This window comes from Solanum lycopersicum, chromosome 8 (assembly GCF_036512215.1).
Source record: "Solanum lycopersicum chromosome 8, SLM_r2.1".
NCBI lineage: Eukaryota > Viridiplantae > Streptophyta > Magnoliopsida > Solanales > Solanaceae > Solanum > Solanum lycopersicum.
In genome coordinates this window covers 62,268,590-62,278,427 of record NC_090807.1, presented here as the reverse complement: position 1 = coordinate 62,278,427, position 9,838 = coordinate 62,268,590, and positions in this window count along the sequence as shown.

Below are 9,838 nucleotides of genomic sequence, written 5' to 3'. Positions count from 1 at the left end.
ATGAAACGAATAATTTATGTGAAATGTAGGGATATTTTTTAATACTTTCTCTCTTTAAAATATTTTTTAATGAGTTTATAAAAAAAATCATTGAGTTATTGGTTCGGTATCGATTTTTTACTATTGGGTTATTGGATAAATCGATAATCTAATAAGACGGTAATAATTTTATTATTTTACCCTTCCTAATTATTAAATATTAATAATTTCATATAATTAGACACCATAACTATATCACATTATTAGTACTCTAGCAACTTCACACTAGGCCGTTTTACTAGTTTTTACTATGTACTCAAAACCTAAAGACTAAAGTAAGAGGCTCACAATTGAAGCTATTTGATTTTAGTTTTAGTTTTAGTCTTGTTGGACTAGTTTATTTTAGTTTTAGTTTGTAATTGTAGGTTGTAGTATTTGCAAATTTGTAAAGGTCCGTAATTTGATTAACATAAAAAATTGGTATAATACATAAATGTGCTCTTTAACTTGGTTTCAAATCACATTTATTAAATGTCCTTCAACTTTGGATTTGCACAAATAGACACTTAAACTTGTATAAAGTTGAACAAACAGACACACGTGTTCTACATGTCATTTTTTGTCCTACGTGGTGTCCTACGTGTATTGTGTCATGTAGGACTCATGTATTTATTTATTTAAAAGTTGGATAGTTAAAGTGTTTGTTTGTGCATTATGAAAGTTGGAGGTCAAAGTTAAAATTTGAACCTAAGTTTAGGGTCCAATATATGTATTATGCCTAAAAAATTTCATATATACTATGTTTTAGTGATAACATGTAATTATAGTCATCCTACTATATTTTCTCTTATTGATGTAATTTTTCATTATCTTTCTTGTTTCACTATATCAAAACATTTTATAGAAATGATAAGACATGTAATATTTTACAGATATTTTCTTATTGGATAAATCGAAAATCGAACTGATAATGATAAAAAAAATCGATAAACCGAAAATCGATAAATAATATCTTATTGGTTTGTTATTGATTTAGCATATTTAAAAATTAAAAACCGATAAACGAATCAATAATATATAAAACCAAACTGAACTGAACGATGCACACCCCTAGTTAAATTCCTTTTTTTGATTATTTGGGCAAAAATATCACATGTCATCAATTTATTGACTACTTTTTGTTTTTACTCATAATTCATTGTTTAAGCATTATTTTGGGGACAAATGTCAAATGTATTGCTGAACGTGCATTGCACATTTGTCCCATACAATTATTAGATAGAAAATATTGAAATTAAAAATATTAGTTTTATCATTTTATATTTTACTCACTAAATAAAACTCATAATAATCGAATAGTACATTGACCATCAAGCAAGAAATATGAAAAAATAATGAAATTACTACAAATTTTAATAATAGGAATATATCTATATGATTTATCCTTAATAGTTTCTAATTACGCTCCATATCAGTATATACACAAATATATAGCTACTTAAAGAAATTATATCAGTAAAAAAAGTATAAAAGAAAAAAATATTATAAAAGAACATTTAAAAACGAATATAAAAGTCATATATTAGTAATTTCAGAAGCACTGATAAAAATCGACTTATAACATTCAAAATTTCACAGAAGATTAAATTAAAAGTATAAATCGATAAAGAGTACAAAAAAATTAAATATATAAGAACACATATAACATTCATATCCTTCTTAAGACTTTAATTATAATAATATATGTTGTAAAAAGAAATAGATAAGAAGTGGAGTTCTTGATCCCGTAACAAAAAAAAAACAATCTAAAATGATAAAGATAAAACTATGATATAAAATATCATTCACATTAGGATTAAACAAATATTAATATTTAAAACAAAAAAGAACATGAAATTGTCTAATAATTCACATCAACAAGAGGCAAGTGGTAGAGAAAAAATATTTTTTCATGATACAAATATATAGCTAAAGATTTATAGGATAAGATAAAAAGGTGAAGAGTTGTTTAAGTTAATTTTCAGAAGTTAGTGATCTTAGGCATGGGGGAGAGGAAAGGTTGATTGTTTTTACTAATAATTCAATACATTTAATTATAATAATTATCGAGAAAAGATGAACAAATATAATCCATTTAACCACACTAACTATAGAGAAAGAATAGAGAAATTTTTATCAAAAAAAAAAGTAATTCCTAACAATTTTCTATGAAATATTTTTGTATTTCAAAGTTTGACTTTTTACACCTTCTTATTTTTTGTATTTAGTATAATATAATATATTTTAATTATTACTTAGTATTTAAATAATTAGAATTTGAACCATAGTGTCTAGCTGCATGTATTTAAATATGATTATTTAATATTAAATTAATTATATATTAATATTTAATTTAGTTAAGAAATAAAATAAGAACAAAATGATAATTTAATTTTTAAGATAGGAGGTTCCCACTTATAATAATACTAGACAGTGAAAATTGTGTTGCGGTCGCGTACGTAAAATATGAGTTGAGTTATTTTCCTCTTTCACATGGACTGAGTCGTAATCACGTGAAGTAACTGACCTGGTAAGATTCTTATTTCCTAATATATATATTACTTTCCCATTCCTCTATATATTTTTGAACTCTAAGAACTTGGTTTATGTGATTTGAAAGAGACTTTTCGAAATTATACTTTTGAGTAAGTGATTTTGACTCCAGCCCTTCATTATTCATTTATTATTTCAATAGTCTCATGATACGTGCGTTGCACGTGTGTATCGCATCATATCGTATACAATATTATAAAATAGAAGTAATATAATTACTAAATTAAAGCTTTGTCGTAAATAATTATAATTGAAAGAGTATAGGACAAGTGGTTATATATGTTTAATACAAATTATCATAGAGTTGCTCAATTTTTAGATCAAAATGACAAAATTATCATCGATACTTTTCAAAGTACATTCTATGTTTAAATTTGGGAAGATAATGACATTTTTTTAGTAGTCTAATTTTTTACTTTACTTAATTATATAAAAAAGTTTAAGAAAATATATAGAAATAAATATCAATATAAAAAAGGTCACCGGAGGCTTTCTTCTTGACGTTACGCCGGAAAAGCTCAATTTGAAAGGTTAGGAGTTTAGTTCTGGCTAGTACTATCGAGGAGTGAATCCTCTTAATGGAAAGTCTGAGTTCGACCATAAATGATGGACATCATTTAAGTACAATTTTTCTCTTAAATATCCATATTTGAAATTTAATATGTGCATGATACTAATGATCACGATTACTATAAATATTTTAATATTCTATCTTTATAAGAAATATATCTTTTGAATAAACTATTGCTCAACTAATATTTGAGTAAGTCTATCATAGAGAGATAATTTTACATGGACTGAGTCGTGATCACATGGAGTAACTGACCTCGTAAGATTCTTATTTCCTAATATATATATATATATATATATATATATATATATATATATTCCTCTATATATTTTTGAACTCTAAGAACTTGGTTTATGTGATTTCAATGAGACTTTTTGAAATTATACTTTTGAGAAAGTGATTTTGACTCAACCCTTCATTATTCATTTATTATTTCACTAGTTTCACGGTATGTGCGTTGGACGTGTGTGTCGCATCATATCGTATACAATATTGTAAAATAGAAGTAATATAATTACTAGATTAAAGTTGTCATAAATAATTATAATTGAAAGAATATAGGACAAGTGGTTATAAATGTTTAATACAAATTATCATAGAGTTTGCTCAATTTTTAGATCAAAATGACAAAATATCATTGATACTTTTCAAAATAAATACATTCTATGTTTAAATTTGAGAAGATAATGACAGTTTTTTAGTAGTATAATTTTTTACTTCACTTAATTATAAAAAAAAGATTAAGAAAATATATAGAAATAAATGTCAATATAAAAAAGGTCACTGGAGGCTTTCTTCTTGACGTTACGCCGGAAAAGCTCAATTTGAAAGGTTAGGAATTTCGTTCTGGCTAGTACAGCCGAGGAGTGATTCCTCTTTAAGGAAAGTCTGAGTTCGACCATAAATGATGGACATCATTTAAGTATAATTTTTTTCTTAAATATCCATATTTGAAATTTAATATTTGTGCATGATACTAATGATCACGATTACTATAAATATTTCAATATTCTATTTTTATAAGAAATATGTCTTTTGAATAAACTATTACTCAACTAATATTTGAGTAAGTCTATCATAGAGAGATAATTTTACATGGACTTAGTCGTGATCACGTGAAGTAACTGACCTGGTAAGATTCTTATTTCCTATATATATATATATATATATATATATATATATATATATATATATATATTACTTCCCCATTCCTCTATATATTTTTGAACTCTAAGAACTTGGTTTATGTGATTTCAATGAGACTTTTCGAAATTATACTTTTGAGTTAAGTGATTTTGACTCCAACCCTTCATTATTCATTTATTATTTCACAAGTCTCACGGCACGTGCGTTGCACGTGTGTATCGCATCATATCGTATATAATATTGTAAAATATAAGTAATATAATTACTAAATTAAAGTTGTCGTAAATAACTCTAATTGAAAGAATATAGGACAAGTAGTTATAATTATTGTTTAATACAAATTATCATAAAGTTGCTCAATTTTTAGATCAAAATGACAAAATATCATTGATACTTTTCAAAATACATTCTATGTTTAAATTTGGGAAGATAATGACATTTTTTTAGTAGTATAATTTTTTACTTTACTTAATTATATAAAAAAGTTTAAGAAAATATATAGAAATAAATATCAATAAAAAAAAAGGTCATCGGAGGCTTTCTTCTTGACGTTACGTCGGAAAAGCTCAATTTGAAAGGTTAGGAGTTTAGTTCTGGCTAGTACTGCCGAGGAGTGATTCCTCTTTATGGAAAGTCTGAGTTCGACCATAAATGATGGACATCATTTAAGTACAATTTTTCTCTTAAATATCCACATTTGAAATTTAATATGTGCATGATACTAATGATCACGATTACTATAAATATTTCAATATTCTATCTTTATAAGAAATATATCTTTTTAATAAACTATTACTCAACTAATATTTGAATAAGTCTATCATAGAGAGATAATTTTACATGGACTGAGTCGTGATCACGTGGAGTAACTGACCTCGTAAGATTCTTATTTCATAATATATATATATATTACTTCTCCATTCCTCTATATATTTTTGAACTCTAAGAACTTGGTTTATGTGATTTCAATGAGACTTTTCGAAATTATACCTTTGAGTAAGTGATTTTGACTCCAACCCTTCATTATTCATTTATTATTTCACTAGTCTCACGGCACGTGCGTTGGACGTGTGTATCGCATCATATCGTATACAATATTGTAAAATAGAAGTAATATAATTACTAGATTAAAGTTGTCGTAAATAATTATAATTGAAAGAATATAGGGCAAGTGGTTATAAATGTTTAGTACAAATTATCATAGAGTTGCTCAATTTTTAGATCAAAATAACAAAATATCATTGATACTTTTCAAAATAAATACATTTTATGTTTAAATTTTGGAAAATAATGACATTTTTTTAGTAGTATAATTTTTTACTTCACTTAATTATATAAAAAGAATTAAGAAAATATATAGAAATAAATGTCAATATAAAAAAAAGTCACCGGAGGCTTTCTTCTTGACGTTACGCCGGAAAACCTCAATTTGAAAGGTTAGGAGTTTAGTTCTGGCTAGTACTGCCGAGGAGTGATTCCTCTTATTGGAAAGTCTGAGTTCGACCATAAATGATGGACATCATCTAAGTACAATTTTTCCTTAAATATCCATATTTGAAATTTAATATGTGCATGATACTAATGATCACGATTACTATAAATATTTCAATATTCTATCTTTATAAGAAATATATCTTTTGAATAAACTATTACTTTTAATATTTATACATGAACTGAGTCGTGATCACGTGGAGTAACTGACCTGGTAAGATTCTTATTTTCTAATATATATATATATATATAATACTTCTCCATTCCTCTATATATTTTTGAACTCTAAGAACTTGGTTTATGTGATATCAATGAGACTTTTCGAAATTATACTTTTGAGTAAGTGATTTTGACTCCAACCCTTCATTATTCATTTATTATTTCACTAGTCTCACGGCACGTGCGTTGGACGTGTGTATCGCATCATATCGTATACAAATATTGTAAAATAAAAGTAATATAATTACTAAATTAAAGTTGTCGTAAATAATTATAATTGAAAGAATATAGGACAAGTAATTATAAATGTTTAATACAAATTATCATAGAGTTGCTCAATTTTTAGATCAAAATGACAAAATATCATTGATACTTTTCAATATAAATACATTCTATGTTAAAATTTGGGAAGATAATGACATTTTTTTAGTAGTATAATTTTTTACTTCACTTAATTATATAAAAAAGTTTAAGAAAATATATAGAAATAAATATCAATATAAAAAAGGTCACCGAAGGCTTTCTTCTTGACGTTACGCCGGAAAAGCTCAATTTGAAAGGTTAGGAGTTTAGTTTTGGCTAGTAATGCCGAGGAGCGATTCCTCTTTATGAAAAGTCTGAGTTCGACCATAAATGATGGACATCATTTAAGTACAATTTTTCTCTTAAATATCCATATTTGAAATTTAATATGTGCATGATACTAATGATCATGATTACTATAAATATTTCAATATGCTATATTTATAAGAAATATATCTTTTGAATAAACTATTACTCAATTAGTATTTGAGTAAGTCAATCATAGAGAGATAATTTTACATGGACTGAGTCGTGATCACGTGGAGTAACTGACCTGGTAAGATTCTTATTTCCTAATATATATATATATATATTACTTCCCCATTCCTCTATATATTTTTGAACTCTAAGAACTTGGTTTATGTGATTTCAATGAGACTTCTCGAAATTATACTTTTGAGTAGGTGATTTTGACTCCAACCCTTCATTATTCATTTATTATTTCACTAGTCTCACGGCACGTGCATTGGACGTGTGTATCGCATCATATCGTATACAATATTGTAAAATAAAAGTAATATAATTACTAGATTAAAGTTGTCATAAATAATTATAATTGAAAGAATATAGGACAAGTGGTTATAAATGTTTAGTACAACTTATCATAGAGTTGCTCAATTTTTAGATCAAAATGACAAAATATCATTGATTCTTTTCAAAATAAATACATTTTATGTTTAAATTTTGGAAGATAATGACATTTTTTTAGTAGTCTAATTTTTTACTTCACTTAATTATATAAAAAAGTTTAAGAAAATATATAGAAATAAATGTCAATATAAAAAAGGTCACTGGAGGCTTTCTTCTTGACGTTACGCCGGAAAAGCTCAATATGAAAGGTTAGGAGTTTAGTTCTGGCTAGTACTGCCGAGGAGTGATTCCTCTTTATGGAAATCTTAGTTCGACCATAAATGATGGACATCATTTAAGTACAATTTTTTTCTTAAATATTCATATTTGAAATTTAATATGTGCACGATACTAATGATCACGATTACTATAAATATTTCAATATTCTATCTTTATAAGAAATATATCTTTTGAATAAACTTTACTCAACTAATATTTGAGTAAGTCTATCATAGAGAGATAATTTTACATGGACTGAGTCGTGATCACGTGAAGTAACTGACCTGGTAAGACTCTTATTTTCTAATATATATATATTACTTCCCCATTCCTCTATATATTTTTGAACTCTAAGAACTTGGTTTATTTGATTTCAATGAGACTTTTCGAAATTATACTTTTGAGTAAGTGATTTTGACTCCAAACCTTCATTATTCATTTATTATTTCACTAATCTCACGGCACGTGCGTTGTACGTGTGTATCGCATCATATCGTATACAATATTGTAAAATAGAAGTAATATAATTACTAGATTAAAGTTGTCGTAAATAATTATAATTGAAAGAATATAGGACAAGTGGTTATAAATGTTTAATACAAATTATCATAAAGTTGCTCAATTTTTAGATCAAAATGACAAAATATCATTGATACTTTTGAAAATAAATACATTCTATGTTTGAATTTGGGAAGATAATGACAATTTTTTAGTAGTATAATTTTTTACTTCACTTAATTATATAAAAAAAGTTTAAGAAAATATATAGAAATAAATATCAATATAAAAAAGGTCACTGGAGGCTTTCTTCTTGACGTTACGCCGGAAAAGCTCAATTTGAAAGGTTAGGAGTTTAGTTCTAGCTAGTATTGCCGAGGAACGATTCCTCTTAATGGAAAGTCTGAGTTCGACCATAAATGATGAACACCATTTAAGTATAATTTTTCTCTTAAATATCCATATATAAAATTTAATATGTGCATGACACTAATGATCACGATTACCATAAATATTTCAATATTCTATCTTTATAAGAAATATATATTTTGAATAAACTATTACTCAACTAATATTTGAGTAAGTTTATCATAGAGAGATAATTTTACAGAAAACAAAATGTACTTCCGTAGTGAATGTCAACATTGTTATAAGTAGAATATTGTAGAGATAAAAAAATATAACCAAAAATTAGTTCTAGAGAAAATTAGGAGATTATAGTAGAATGTTGTTGTAACAAATTATAGTCAAATAGAGGTTTGAGTGTACGTCAAATATTTAGTTTGACAAATTCTTTGTTTTAGTAGCATAATTTAATTTTGATAAATGAACAACATAACCTATTGTGAAAAATATTACATATCTATCTTTACGTTCTACCTTATCTTTGCAAAATTGAGTCTTTTTTTTTGTGTGTCACATGCATATCATATAGGTTTTGTCAAATGAAGTATCAAGTATCTTAATTATAAATATTGTATGGTTATAAACAATAAAATTTTTAATAAAAAATAACATATGAATGAACTTCTAAGTATTATTATAAGTATTATTTAAAGAATTTTTAATTTGATTTAAGATAATTTTATGATCAACCATATTTGTCTAATTTATTTTTTTATGGCTAGTAAGGAGTGTATCGTACGACATAACATAACATAACATTTTCTCCAATTTTAAATAAACAAAAAATATTATAGGAAATTTATGCATAAAAAAATCATACTCAATATAAATATAAAAAAGAACAAATATATTGAACAATTCATAGCCAATGAAAAAGGAAGACGAAAATATATGTTCATGCTATATTCACTCCAGTGATTCATTTTTTGAAATCTCATTGAATCATAAAAATAGAAAATAGAAAAACACATATGAAATATCTTACCGCAATCATGTGCTCTTTTTTGTATTTTTTTTATTACTATTGTCTCTCCCACAACTTGATCAATTACTTCTTTTAGGAAAAATAATCCACGATGTATGTATTCGTCAATTTCCACGATGTTATAACCCGTCAAAAAAGTTTCAACCCTTCAAAAAAAGTCACAATTCATAGCAAAATTCACAACCCTTTAATGCGAAAAAGTATCTATATTTAATATAATATAAGTAATAAAAATAAATTGATTGTGTATTTTTTTAATTGGGGGTATTATAGTAATTCGACATTCATTTCTAGGAGTTCATGCTAGTACTAGTTTCTGAGCACGTGCTTCGCACGTGTGTTTCATGTGAATTTTTATAAATACGTTAGAATGACTAAAATTTCATAGAAATATATATATGTAAATTGTAATGAATAATAAAATGTAACAATTACAAAATAAGAATAAAGACACGGTAATAAAACATTCATAGAAAACTAGAAGTCTAATAGATAAAAAAAAAAGAAGACAAAAAGAAACA